Source organism: Salmo salar, chromosome ssa09 (genome assembly GCF_905237065.1).
Source record: "Salmo salar chromosome ssa09, Ssal_v3.1, whole genome shotgun sequence".
Classification (NCBI taxonomy): domain Eukaryota; kingdom Metazoa; phylum Chordata; class Actinopteri; order Salmoniformes; family Salmonidae; genus Salmo; species Salmo salar.
The window spans coordinates 36,832,619-36,846,587 of NC_059450.1; the positions used below are offsets into that span (position 1 = coordinate 36,832,619).

The 13,969-nt window shown below is 47.6% G+C and overlaps 1 protein-coding gene across 1 annotated transcript in view; it reads right to left on the reverse strand.

Annotated features, from left to right (window-relative positions):
* Positions 1-13,969, reverse strand: part of fut8a (fucosyltransferase 8a (alpha (1,6) fucosyltransferase)) — a 191,706-nt gene that overhangs the window by 153,739 nt on the left and 23,998 nt on the right. Inside the window, 1 exon segment of the mRNA XM_045723619.1 lies at positions 6,313-6,506. The gene's annotated coding sequence lies outside the window, so the exon portion shown is untranslated.

The following is a 13,969-nucleotide window of genomic DNA, read 5'->3' on the forward strand; positions in this document are numbered from 1 at the left end:
TGTGTGTGTGTGTGTGTGTGTGTGTGTGTGTGTGTGTGTGTGTGTGTGTGTGTGTGTATGCCAGTGTTCTGTGTGTGGGTGTGTGTGTGCCAGGATAGACGATCACAGAACAATCCCCCATGGCCACACCATGTCTCCACGGTGCCATCCACAACTCATCAGTACGCTGCCCGCTGTGCCAGGAGACACCACTATCTCTAGCTCCCCTCTCTATCTGTTTCTCCCCACTTTATCTGCTTCTTACTCTCGCTTTCTCTTTCCCTCTTTCTCATCTCTCAGCCTCCAACTTTCTGAGATAGTCTCTCTTCTTTCTCTCTCTCTCGCTCTATTTCCCTCTCTCTCTCTGTCTCACTCTCTGTTTCATGGAGGGGTTCACTCTGTAGCTTTCGAGAAGTGATGGAGGATTTAAACTCTCAGTCGACCCCTCCACTCTCTAACCCTCTACTAACATGACCAAGCTAGCTAGAACTCTACACAGTCTGAGGGAGACAACCTAAAACAACAACTACTACTGCTAACAGAAATGTAAGAGAAGCTATAAGTCATAGCACTGTATAGCAGATACCAACAACAATACATTTATAACATGGCTCTAGTCAACACAACTTAACCGTTGAAGGACAGACATGATTTAATAGCCCAAAAACAAGGACTGAGGAGAGGACAACAAACAGAGGGAAAGAGAGCGAGCGATAAATGGTGGAGTAGTAGCAACACCAGGAGGATCTGATGACAATCTGATCCAGTGCCGAGGGCAACACTGTGAAATGGAAAAGTTTTCATGAGGAAAAGAATTTCCATTTTTCAGAATAAATAAATAGGCGAATGCAGGCAGAAGGCAGGCGCAAGCCGCACACACATACACACACACACACTTCCAGCAGACGTGAGACGACAGTACGGTGAGAGTACAGAGGACTGTTTATTGACTTTTATGAATTATATTTGAACTTGGCATAGTTGTGTGTGAGTGTGTGAACTTGGCGTATTTGTGTGAGTGTGTGAACTTGGCGTAGTTGTGTGTGTGTGTGTGTGTGTGTGTGTGTGTGTGTGTGTGTGTGTGTATGAAGGGGGGAAGGCTGTTCACTGCCTGTACTCGGGGTGTACGGGGGGGTGGGCAGTGTAACTATGGTAAACAGGACAAGGAATGCAGATGAAAGGAACATGGCACCCAATTACTGGGCTTCTCTCTCTCTCTCGCTCTCTCGCTCTCTCTATCCTCGCTCTCTCTATCCTCGCTCTCTCTCTCTGGAAACCAATACAGAGTATGTAGGCAGTCTGGGGGGAGAAGAAACAAGGTGATTCATTCTAAATAAACAGCACCTCTGACTCCACATGAAAATAAGCAATGCTGTGTGGACATTATCTCGAACCTTAAATGTTTTTTCCACTGTCCCCATAGGAGAACCCTTTTTTTAACCCCCTTTTCTCCCCAATTGGTAGTTACAGTCTTGTCTCATCACTGCAACTCCCGTAAGGGACTCGGGAGAGGCGAAGGTCGAGAGGCATGCATGCATCCTCCGAAACCCAACCCAACTGCTTCTTGACGCAGTGCCACCTTAACCCGGAAGCCAGCCACACCAATGTGTCGGAGGAAACACTGTACACCTGCCGACAGTGTGCACTGCGCCCGGCCCACCACAGGAGTCGCTAGTGCGCAATGGGACAAGGACATCCCTGCCAGCCAAACCCTCCCCTAACCCGGTTGACACTGGGACAATTGTGCACCGCCCCATGGGTCTCCCGGTCGCGGCCGGCGGCGACAGAGCCTGGACTCGAACCCAGAATCTCTAGTGGCACAGCTAGCACTGTGATGCAGTGCCTTAGACCACTGACCAGGAGGCCCAGGTGGAACCCTTTCTACACGGGATTCTACATGGTACCCAAAAGGGCTCTACCCGGAAACAAAAAGGGTTCTCCTATGGGGACAGCCGATTAACCCTTTTGGAACAGTGTACGCGCCTTTGCACAACTATGTCTGCTCCTGTAACAAGGAATGCATCTGACTAGATAACAATTTGGTGGCAGCAGGCATAGAAAATACAATAGCTAAGTACAGCATCCATGCTTCTCACAAGGGTATACAAGGGTACAGTACTAGGGTCTCATGCTACTGAACAAGATTATTTCCATGGTCACAGAACTGTAATGTAGATCTTTAAATGTGTGTCTAATAATTGTCACGGATAGGCTTGTCTCTTAAAAGCTGGTTCGCTGGCCAAAGCACCATTTCTTCTAACAGCACAGCAGTCCCCTCCCTTCCTGGCATAAGACAGACAGACAGACAGACAGACAGACAGACAGACAGACAGACAGACAGACAGACAGACAGACAGACAGACAGACTGTAACGGGCGTCATATGAAGGGGACCAAGGCGCAGCGTGTTGAGTGCTCATCGTAAATTTTAATGAAAATGAACACTGAATACAAATAAAGAAAAATGACAGCCGACAGTTCTGTCAGGTTAATCTAACAAAACAGAAAACAACTACCCACACAAACCAAGGGAAAAAGGCTGCCTAAGTATGGCTTCCAATCAGAGACAACGATAGACAGCTGCCTCTGATTGGAAACCATACCCGGCCAAAATATAGAAAAGAAAAACCTAGAATGCCCACCCCCTATCACACCCTGACCTAACTAAAAAGAGAAAAAAACGCTCTCCTACGTCAGAGCGCGACACAGACAGACAGACAGACAGACAGACAGACAGACAGACAGACAGACAGACAGACAGACAGACAGACAGACAGACAGACAGACAGACAGACAGACAGACAGACAGACAGACAGACAGACAGACAGACAGACAGACAGCAGACAGACAGACAGACAGACAGTTAAAGCCCAAGGACACTTCTCTCCACTACAACCCTGAAATGTAATTTCCATGTATTAAAATCCATTAAAATGCATATCGCTCACTACACCCAGCCCTCTCAATGGAGGGCTCTGATAAAAACAATCAGCTGTGCAAATCACTCTCCCACTCAGCTGCAAATGCTGAAAAACACACATATCAAAGCCTAATTGACAAAAGCCTCACAGAGCCACTCTCCTCCTCTTCCTCCTGCTGCTGCTTCTCCTCTTCCTCCTGCTCCTCTTCCTCCTCCTGCTGCTTCTCTTCCCCTCCACCTCCACTTCCTCCTCCAAATCCTCCCTCCCTCAGTCCTCCTCTTCCTCCTCATGCTTTCTCAGTTCAACTGCCTTACCTCGCTGGTGTGCTTCAGTAGGCCACCATATCACTTGGCAATGACCGCAAACACCCTAGCAGCGCCCAGTCCCTCTAATGTTACCATAGCAGCTTTAACTATAAACCAGAAATTTGACAAACATCACAGGTTTCTTAAGAAAAAACTATGTTGTAATGTGATGTCCATATCTTGTTATAGTGTTGTTACTGTACTGGTTCATCCACTGGCTGTGTTTCCATATGCAACATGTCATGTGTTGATAATGATGATGCTTTCTACTGATTTGCATTAGCGATTGGTCCTGCTGCTACGCTCATGTCTTTACTTAGGGTCATATTCATCACTAGGCACCAAAAAGAAGAAAACAGACTCAAACAGGGAAGGATTACCTGAACTAACAAATGCTTGTTTTCATTTTCCTTTGCAAATAGTTTTACCACATTTTGCATAAATGAATATCTATGAAAACTGAATGTAATGTCAACATCAGATTGCTGTAGGTCTGACGGTGAGTCATCACTATAACCCCTGTCTCGTATCTATCTGTGCATTAGGTAAACAGCAGGATCCTGTTGCGCAGTGCAGGGCCCCAGAGAAGATCACATTGCTCCACCAAGCCCACACAGAGTCTGAGAGTGGGTAAAGTTCACCAGGTTCTACACCTCCCTCATCATCCCTTCTCCATTCTTTACTACCTTCTTTTCATTAGCCTCAACCACCACCACAACAAGCCTGGCCTCGACCATCTTAAACAGACTACTGAAGATGAAATGTTGAGAGTGTTAAAGACTGTTGGGCCAGTAAATGAAAGGTCACTGGTTTGAATCCCAGACCTGACTAGGTGGAACATTTGTTGATGTGCCCTTGAGCAAGGCACTTAACCCTAAGTTGTTCTGGATAAGAGCGTCTGCTAAATTACTTTATTTTTTATTTTTCACTGATGGTAAACATACCCTGCAGTACTGACGAGAACAACAATCCATTTACCTCCTGAAGCATGGCTCCAGACTGGCACTACTGGAAACGTCATTTGCAGTAAATACATCTCTTTAGCACAGCCTCACTGTTGTGATTGAGAGATATACACTGAGTATACTTTAAGAACACCTGCTCTTTCCATGACATATTGACCAGGTGAATCCAGGTGAAAGCTATGATCCCTTATTGATGTCACTTGTTAAATCCACTTCAATCAGTGTAGATGAAGGGGAGAAGACAGGTTGAAGAAGGATTTTTAAGCCTTGAGACAATTGAGACATGGATTCTGTATGTGTGCCATTCAGAGGGTGAATGGGAAAGACAAAAGATTTGAACGGGGTATGGTTGTAGGTGCCAGGCGCACCATTTGTCTCAAGAACTGCAATGCTGCTGGGTTTTTCACACTAAACAGTTTCCCATGTGTATTAAGAATGGTCCACCACCCAAAGGATATCCAGCCAATTTGACATAACTGTGGGAAGAATTGGAGGCAACATGGGCCAGAATCCCTGTGGATCGCATTTGACACATTGTAGAGTCCATGCCCTGACGAATTGAGGCTGTTCTGAGGGCAAAAGGGGGAATGCAACTCAATATTAGAGGAGTGCCTAATTTTTAGTATACTCAGTTTATAAATATACTGAACAAAAATATAAACGCAACATGCAACAATTTCAACGATTTTACTGAGTTACAGTTCATATAAGGAAATCAATCAATTGAAATAAATGAATTATGGGTGGAGCTGGGAGAGCATAGGCCCACCCACTGGGGAGCCAGGCACAGCCAATCAGAATGAGTTTTCCCCACAAAAGGACTTTATTACAGACAGAAATACTCCTGTTTTATCAGCTGTCTGGGCGGCTGGTCTCAGACGATCCCGCCGGTGAAGAAGCCAGATGTATCATGGTCCAAACATACCAAGACAGTCATGAAGAGGGCAGGACAATGCATATTCCCCCTCAGGAGACTGAAAAGATTTGCAATGGGTCCCCAGATACTCAAAAAGTTCTAAAGCTGCACTATTGAGAGCATCCTGACCAGTTGCATCACTGCTCGGACCGTAAGGCGCTACAGAGGGTAGTGCGTACGGCCCAGTACATCACTGGGGCCAAGCTTCCTGCCATCCAGGACCTCTATACTAGGCGGTGTCAGAGGAAGGCCTAAAAAAATCTCAATGATTCCAGCCATCCAGACTGTTCTCTCTGCTTTTCTTTACACAGCTGCTACAGTGCTCACTGTTAATTTTCTATGCATAGTCACTTTACCCCTACCTACATGTACATATTACCTCACTTACCTCGACTAACCTGCACATTGACTCGGTACCGGTACCCCCTGTACGTAGCCTTGTTATTATATTTTATTGTGTTACTTTTTTTAACTTTTGTTTATTTAATCAATATTTTCTCAACTCTTATTTTCTTTAAACTGCATTGTTGTTTAAGGGCTTGTAAGAAAGTAGGCATGTGACAAATACAATTTGATGTGGCGGTCCTGGGCTGGTGTGGTTACACGTGGTCTGCGGTTGTGAGGCCGGTTGGACTGCCAAATTCTCTAAAACATTGGAGTCGGCTTATGGTAGAGAAATTAACATTAAATACTCTGGCAACAGCTCTGGTGGACATTCCTGGAGTCAGCATTCCAATTGCACGCTCCCTAAAAACTTGAGCCTATGAGGGCACAAGGCGAGACCCAGATGCAGACACGGGAGGCAGATGGTTTGAGTCTTTGATATTAGACAAGAGAATGGTTGTGGACAGGCAAAAGGTCAAAACCAGTTCAGAGTGAAGGAGGTACAGTGTGGCAGGCAGGCTTGAGGTCAGGGCAGGCAGAATGGTCAGGCAGGCGGGTACAGAGTCCAGAAAACAGGCAAGGGTCAAAACCGGGAGGACTAGCATAAGAGAATAGAAAAGGCAGGAGCACGGGAAAAACACGCTGGTTGACTTGGAACATACAAGACGAACTGGCACAGACAGAAAAAAACAGGTTTAAATACCCAGGGGATAATGCGGAAGATGGGTGACACCTGGAGGGCGTGGAGACAAGCACAAGGACAGGTGAAACAGATCAGGGTGTGACAGTACCCCCCCCCCCCCCCACCGGGGCGCCACCTGGCATCCTCCTCGGGCGCATACCTTGACCGGGGTGCCAGCGGTGGAAGTTGGCGATGAGGGCTGGGTCCAGGATGTCTCTAGCGGGGACCCAGCACCTCTCCTCCGGGCCATAACCCTCCCAGTCAACCAGTTGCTGGTTGGCCTGCCCCGTGGTCGAACACTCAGGAGGCGTCTCACAGTGTACGCTGAATGGCCATCGATGACACGGAGCAGGCCTGGAAACAGAAGACAAATGGCTGTGAGACACGGGCTTAATCCTAGACACATGGAACGTAGGGTGAATACGGAGAGCACGGGGTAACAAAAGACGAACGGCAGTGGAACTAAGGAAAGGGCCAATGAAACGGGGGGAAAGTTTGCGGGACTCCACCCGAAGGGGCAGGTCCCGTGTGGATAGCCATACCCTATGCCCAATGCAATAGTGAGGAGCTGGAGTCCAGCGGTGATCCGCTTGTTGACGATACCTGGAGTTGTTCTTGAGGAGCACCGCCCGGGCTCTTTTTCAGGTACCTTGACAGCGGCGGACGAACATCTGAGCCAAGGGTATGTTGACTTCCTGCTCTTGTTTTGGGAAGAGTGGATGCTGATACCCCATGGAGCACTCGAAAGGGGAGAGTCCCATGGCTGAACAGGGAAGAGTGTTCCGGGGATACTCCACCCAAACCATTTGTTGGCTCCAGGTAGTGGGGTTGGTCGAGACGAGGCATCTTAAGGTTGTTTCCAGGTCTTGGTTTTTCCCGCTCCGACTGGCCGTTGGATTGGAGATCGAATCCGGAGGACAGGCTGGCCGATGACCCAATAATGGTGCAGAACGCCTTCCAGAACTGAGATGAGAACTCAGGACCCGGATCAGAGACCATGTCCACCGGGAGTCCGTGGATCCTGAAGACGTGCTCACCATGAGCTGGGCCTTCTCTTTGGCAGAGGGTAGTTTGGGGAGAGGGATGAAATGGGCGGTCTTGGAAAACCGATCCACTACTGTCAGAATGACGTTGTTGCCATCAGACGGCGGGAGCCCAGTGACAAAGTCCAGGGATTTATGGGACCAGGGACGATGAGGGACAGTTAGTGGCTGAAGGAGGCCGGAACAGGTTTGCCGCGGAGTCTTATTCTGAGCACAAACGGTGCATGTGGCGACGAAGACAGATGTGTCAGGAACCATTGTGGGCCACCAGAAACGTTGTCGGAGGAAGGCCACAGTTCGACGGGAACCCGGATGACCGGTAAGCCTGGAGGAATGAGCTCATTCCAGGACCCGGACTGAACAACCGGTTAGCCGGGCCCCCTCCAGGGGCAGGCTGGGAACGGTGTGCCTTGTGGACCAGGGTCTCAATACCCCAGCCCACAGCAGCCACAAGGCATGAGGTAGGGAGGATGGTCTCGGAGTCAGAGGATGTGGCAGCGGGACTGTACAGGCAAGAGAGGGTGTCAGGTTTAACATTCTTGGAACCTGGGCGAAAGGAAATGGTGAAATTGAACCTGGTGAATAACAAAGCCCAGCGGGCCTGCCTGGAGTTAAGGTGCTTGGCTGTGTAGAGATATTCAAATTCTTGAGGTCGGTCCAAACCAAAAACGAATGTTCTGCTCCCTCCAGCCAGTGTCTCCACACCTCCAGTGCCATCTGACCACCAGGAGTTCTCGTTTACTCACATCGTAGTTTCTTTCTGCAGAGTTGAGACAATGGGACAGGAAGGCACAGGGATGGATCTTTTAGTCCTGGACGGATCGCTGGGACAGGATAGCCCCCACTCCAACGTCCGAAGCATCGACCTCAACCACAAACTGACGGGACGGGTCAGGGGGCCATAGTGAACCGACACTTCAGGTCTACAAAGGCTCTGTCAACCGCTGGGGACCATGTGAACGGTACCTTGGGAGAGGTGAGTGCCGAGAGGGGGGCCGCCAGGGTGCTGTAGCCTCGATTGAAACGCCGGTAGAAATTGGCAAACCCCAGGAAATGTTGAAGCTGCACCCTGGACGTAGGTTGGGGCCAATCCACTAATGCTTTCACTTTTTCCGGGTTCATCTGGACATTTCCTTCAGTGATGACATATCCCAGAAAGGAGAGGGTAGAACTCGCATTTCTCTGCTTTCACAAATAACTGGTTCTCCGGGAGGCACTGAAGGACTTGTCGAACGTATTCTTGGGCAGAACGGGGGGAAAAAACAGGATGTCGTCGAGGTAGACAAACACAAAACGGCTTAACATGTCCCGGAGTACATTGTTTACCAGGGCCTGGAAGACCGCTGGGGCGTTGGGGAGTCCAAAAGGCATAACCAGGTACTCATAATGTACACTGGCAGTGTTGAAGGCTGTCTTCCACTCGTCCCCTTCGAGTATCCGGACCAGGTGGTAGGCATTCCGAAGGTCCAGCTTGGAGAAGATGGTAGCCACCTGGAGAGGTTCAAAAGCCAAGGAGAGGAGTGGTAAGGGGTAACGATTCTTGATCGTTATGTCATTAAGGCCCCGGTAGTCAATGCATGGACGCAGGGTCTTGTCCTTCTTTTCCACAAAGAAAACCCTGCGCCGGCAGGGGATGCAGAAGGACGGATGCCTCCAGCAGCCAGAGAGTCTCCAGGCCGGATAGGGAATTTAGCCGATGTGGTGCCTGGGAGAAGGTCAATGGCACAATCGTAGGGATGATGCGGGGGAAGAGAAGTAGCTTGTGCCTTGCTGAAGACCTCCAGGAGGTCATGGTACTCTGCGGGGATGGCAGAGAAAGTCGAGCATTGACTTAATCCCTGAGGAGGCCATCTCAGGGAAGCTTCGGGTCTTCTCGGAAATACAGCCTTTGGGGACTTCCGGATTCCTTTGGAGATGAACGAGCAGCAGCGGATGAACGAGTGTGCCCAAGACCAGACCTTCTCTCACTCCTACGTTCCCGTAGACGCCCATCAATCCTAAGAGTAAGGGCGATAAGGGAATCAAGGCCCAGCGGTATCACTCGAGCTGCTAGCTCGTCTTTTATTTCCTCTGAGAGTCCGTGAAGGAAGGTATCGAATAGGGACTCTGGCTTCCCGGCACTCTGGGCGGTCAACGTGTGAAAATCTACTGCGCAGTTTGCCACACTACGGGAGTAAACCCAATACGTTTTTGGGCTGCCTCTCTCCTGGATACCGGAGAATCTAACATTTTCTCACCTTTGCCATGAAATCTTCCAGATGACGACAAATGGCGGATTGTTGCGCCCAAACTGCCGTAGCCCAGGAGAGCTCCCTTCCTGACGTTAGCGTAATAATATACGCTATCTTCGACCAGGCGAGAGTGAACAAAGATGGCTGCAGCTCAAAAATAAGGGGGCATTGAGAAAGAAGACCCCGGCAGGTTCCAGGATCCCCAGAATATTGCTCCAGAGAAGGTAAGCGGGGTTCTCGGGGAGCCGGAGTAGGCTATACAAACCCACCACTGACAGTAGACAGGTTACGGGGTGGTTGGGAGCTTGGGAGGTCTCAGAGGTGGCAGGCTGCCTATGAGCAAACTCACTGATTCGCTCCATGATAGCCTTGAACCCTTGGTGGTGGCATTCCGTCAGGGTACGAAGCCCTTCCAAAAGGTCCAGCAGTAGGTCCAGCATGCCTCCCAATGGTGGCTCCCTGCAGGGAGATAGCATGGCGGAGCTGGTCCAAGTCTGCTGGGTCTGTCATGGCCAGTTTGTACTATAAGGGCTCAAGGCGAGACTCAGATGCAGACATGGGAGGCAGATGGTTTGAGCCTTTGATATTTATTAAATCCAAAAGGGCTAGGTAAGAGAATGAACTGGTTTTGACCTTTTGCCTGTCCACGACCAGAGTCCAGGAGGTGCAGTGTGACAGGCAGGCTCGAGGTTAGGGCAGGCAGAATGGTCAGGCAGGTGGGTACAGAGTCCAGAAAACAGGCAAGGGTCAAAACCGGGAGGACTAGCAAAAGAGAATAGAAAGGGCAGGAGCACGCTGGTTGACTTGGAACATACAAGCCGAACTGGCACAGACAGACAGAAAACACAGGTTTAAATACCCAGGGGATAATGGGGACGATGGGTGACACCTGGAGGGGGTGGAGACAAGCACAAGGACAGGTGAAACAGATCATCGTATGACAGAGACATCTGTGGCATTGTGTTGTGTGACAGAACTGTTCACAAACAGAGCCCCAGGACAGCAACACAATCAGACCCAACCAAATCATGAGAAAACAAAAAGATAATTACTTTATATATTGGAAATATTTAACAAAAAAACTGAGCAAACTAGAATGCTATTTGGCCCTAAACAGAGTACACAGTGGCAGAATACCTGACCACTGTGACTGACCCAACTTAAAGAAAGCTTTGACTATGTACAGAATTAGTGAGCATAGCCTTGCTATTGAGAAAGGCCGCCGTAGGCAGACCTGGCTCTAAAGAGAAGGCAGCCTATGTGCACACTGCCCAGAAAATGAGGTGGAAACTGAGCTGCAGTTCCTAACAGGTAGCCTAGTGGTTAGAGCGTTGGGCCAGGACCCGAAAGGCTGCTGGATCGAATCCCTGAGCTGACAAGGTAAAAATCTGTCGTTCTGCCCCTGAGCAAGGCAGTTAACCCACTGTTCCCTGGGCGCCGAAGACGTGGATGTCAATTAACTTCTTAGGGATAGGGGGCAGTATTCGGAAGTTCGGATGACTGAGGTGCCCAAAGTAAACTGCCTGTTACTCAGGCCCAGAAGCTAGAGTACGCACCTAATGGGTAGTATTGGATAGAAAATACTCTGAAGTTTCCAAAACTGTTAACAAAATGTCTGTGAGTATAACAGAACTGATATGGCAGGCAAAAACCCGAGGAGAATCCATCCAGAATTTGTTTTTGAGGTCACCACCCATTGAAATGGCTGTCTATGGGTTTCAGGCCTGTTTTTTTTTTTTTTTTAATTAGCTAGGATTTGTAGTTTTTCTAGGTGGCTCTCATTTTGACTGTAGTCTTGTGGCGCGCGTGGATCAGGGTGCGCACTTCGTTATTTATCTCCAGTATTGAACACACTATTCTCCGTCTTAAATGTTATCGTTTATTTACATATTAGGGTACCTGAGGATTGATTAGAAACGTTTTGACTTGTTTGGACAAAGTTTATTGGTAACTTTTCCTTTGTATGCATTTTGAACAAGGGGAACAGGTGGATTACTGAATCAAGCGTGCCAACTAAACATACTTTTTTGATGCTTTTAATGCTTTTGTGTGCAGGGCGCTGTCCTCAGATAATCACATGGTATGCTTTCGCCGTAAAGCTTTTTTGAAATCTGACAAAGCGTCTGGATTAACAAGAAGTTAATCTTTTAAATGATGTAAGACACTTGTATTTTCATGAATGTTTAATATTACGATTTTTGTATTTTGAATTTCGCGCTCTGCAATTTCACCGGATGTTGTCGAGGTGTGCCTAGCCCAAAGAGGTGCAGCCCCCCCCCCCCGCACCTCTCTGATTCTGAGGGGTTGGGTTAAATGCGGAAGACACATTTCAGTTGAATACGTTCAGTTGGACAACTGACTAGGTATTCCACTTTCCCTAACCTCCTGCCAAATATATGACCATTTTAGAGACACATATTTCCCTCAGATGACACAGACCCACAAAGAATTTGAAAACAAACCCAATTTTGATAAACTCCCATATCTATTGGGTGAAATACCACAATGTGCCATCACAGCAGCAAGATTTGTGACCTGTTGCCACAAGAAAAGGGCAACCAGTGAAGAACAAACACCATTGTAAATACAACCTATATTTATGTTTATTTATTTTCCCTTTTGTACTTTAACCCTTTCATGCGTGAGTTCCAAATATCTCTAACGGTCGCCCCAGCGTGAGTTTTTTTATGCACGTGATGTTAGAACGTTCTCTCCATTCCAGAATGTGATTTTTACGCAACAGTACATTTAATCCGCGCTGCCCTCAAACCAAGGCACGCAGCCTGTTTTTACTTCCAGGCTGTTTTCAACTTGTCAATTTCAAATTATTTTCTAACAAGTTTTTCTAACAAGTTTTCTAACATTTTCTAACATGTTTTTAAAAAAACCAAAGCATTCTAAATAAGCGTTCTAATCACACGGGTGTGATCGTATGCTTCAGGGACCACTGTAGAACGATCACACCCATGTGATGGTATGTGTGAAAGGGTTAACTATTTGCACATAATATGACATTTGAAATGGCTTTATTCTTTTGGAACTTTTGTGAGTGTAATGTTTACTGTTCATTTGTATTGTTTATTTCACTTTTGTTTATTATCTAGTTCACTTGCTTTGGCAATGTTAGCATACGTTTCCCATGCCAATAAAGCCCTTAAATTGAATTGAACTTAATTGAGAGAGAGAGAGAGACAAATTGGTTTATAGAACTGGATTGGCTAAAATGATTCCCCGGTTACAATGTGGTGATTTCAATGACATAAAAATTCAAGACATTTGTAGTGGTTTGACCAAAATGTCTCTAGTGCAGTAAAACAGCAGTCACAGCAGTGATAATGACAAAATGTGGTTCTATACATGGTGTTCCACTCAGTAGCTCTAATTACAGCAGTAGTGCCCCTGGTCAGACTGAAGCCAGAGACAGTCAGTCAACCAGTCAACTAGTCCATAAGTTAGCCAGTCAGTCAGTCACCACAGATTGTATTATACTTTTACATATCCAGGAAGTCCCATTGAGGTGTGGATACTTATTTTACGAAGAAGACCTGGCCAACAGATAGATCCTGTAATATATTGCAACCAAGCATGTAACCTGTTATTGATGGATAAGGCACAAGAAGTACTCCTTCTCTCACTTCTGCACTATGAACTTTTGCAGCCATCCAAAGGGAACCATCTGCTGTCTAACCTACTCCATCCATCTCATACCATGTTACTGGACTGGGTTTTCCAGAGATCCTGGTTGGAGGATTACGAATTTCCTGCTTATTATAACTTCGGAAATCTTCCAACCAGGATTTCTGGAAAACTTGGGAATTTGTGGAAAGCTACTGTATTACACATGTGAAAGTGAAGATGCATGGAAGACGTGTCACAAAAGACCAAATAGGCTAAGAGTGATTGCTAACTAACTGTAAACCACTTTAGCTGGCTAGCTAATCATATTGTCTAACAGTGGGGTGAAACAATTAGCTTACTTACTGTTAATTAGCAAGAGGCAAATCTCTTTGCTAGCAAACGTGATGGTGGCAGCCCCAGCCTCCAGCCCCCAGCAGTGCCAGGGCCTGGCTGCATGCCAGCTCAGCTAAGGCACATGCCAGCGGGACAACAGTCACACAGAAAACCAAAAACCGAGATTGATTGAATCATACACTGTGCTTTATTATCCCCTTGGGGAAATTATTGTGGTACTACAGCTGCAGTCAAATACAGGACACATGGACACACGAACAAATGAGAGAAACTTAGACTGTGTGGACACCTGAGATGATTAATGTAAGAGGCTGGAGCTACCTGAGCTTCCTGTGGTCTACTCTGATTCCTGCAGTCCTCCTCTCTGATGAGGCTAGAGACTATAGACATAGAGGCTGGAGGCTAGAGCTGGGTTAACTGAGGAACTGCCTGTACTTCCTGTGGGCTCTGACCCTTGTCTCCTCTCTGCTGGATCCCTGTCTCTTTGCTGAGAGCTCTGAGAGCCACAGCCATCAGAGAGCGATGTGAGGGGCAGGCAGGGGGGTAGGCAGACCCAGTCAACTGCAGCTGG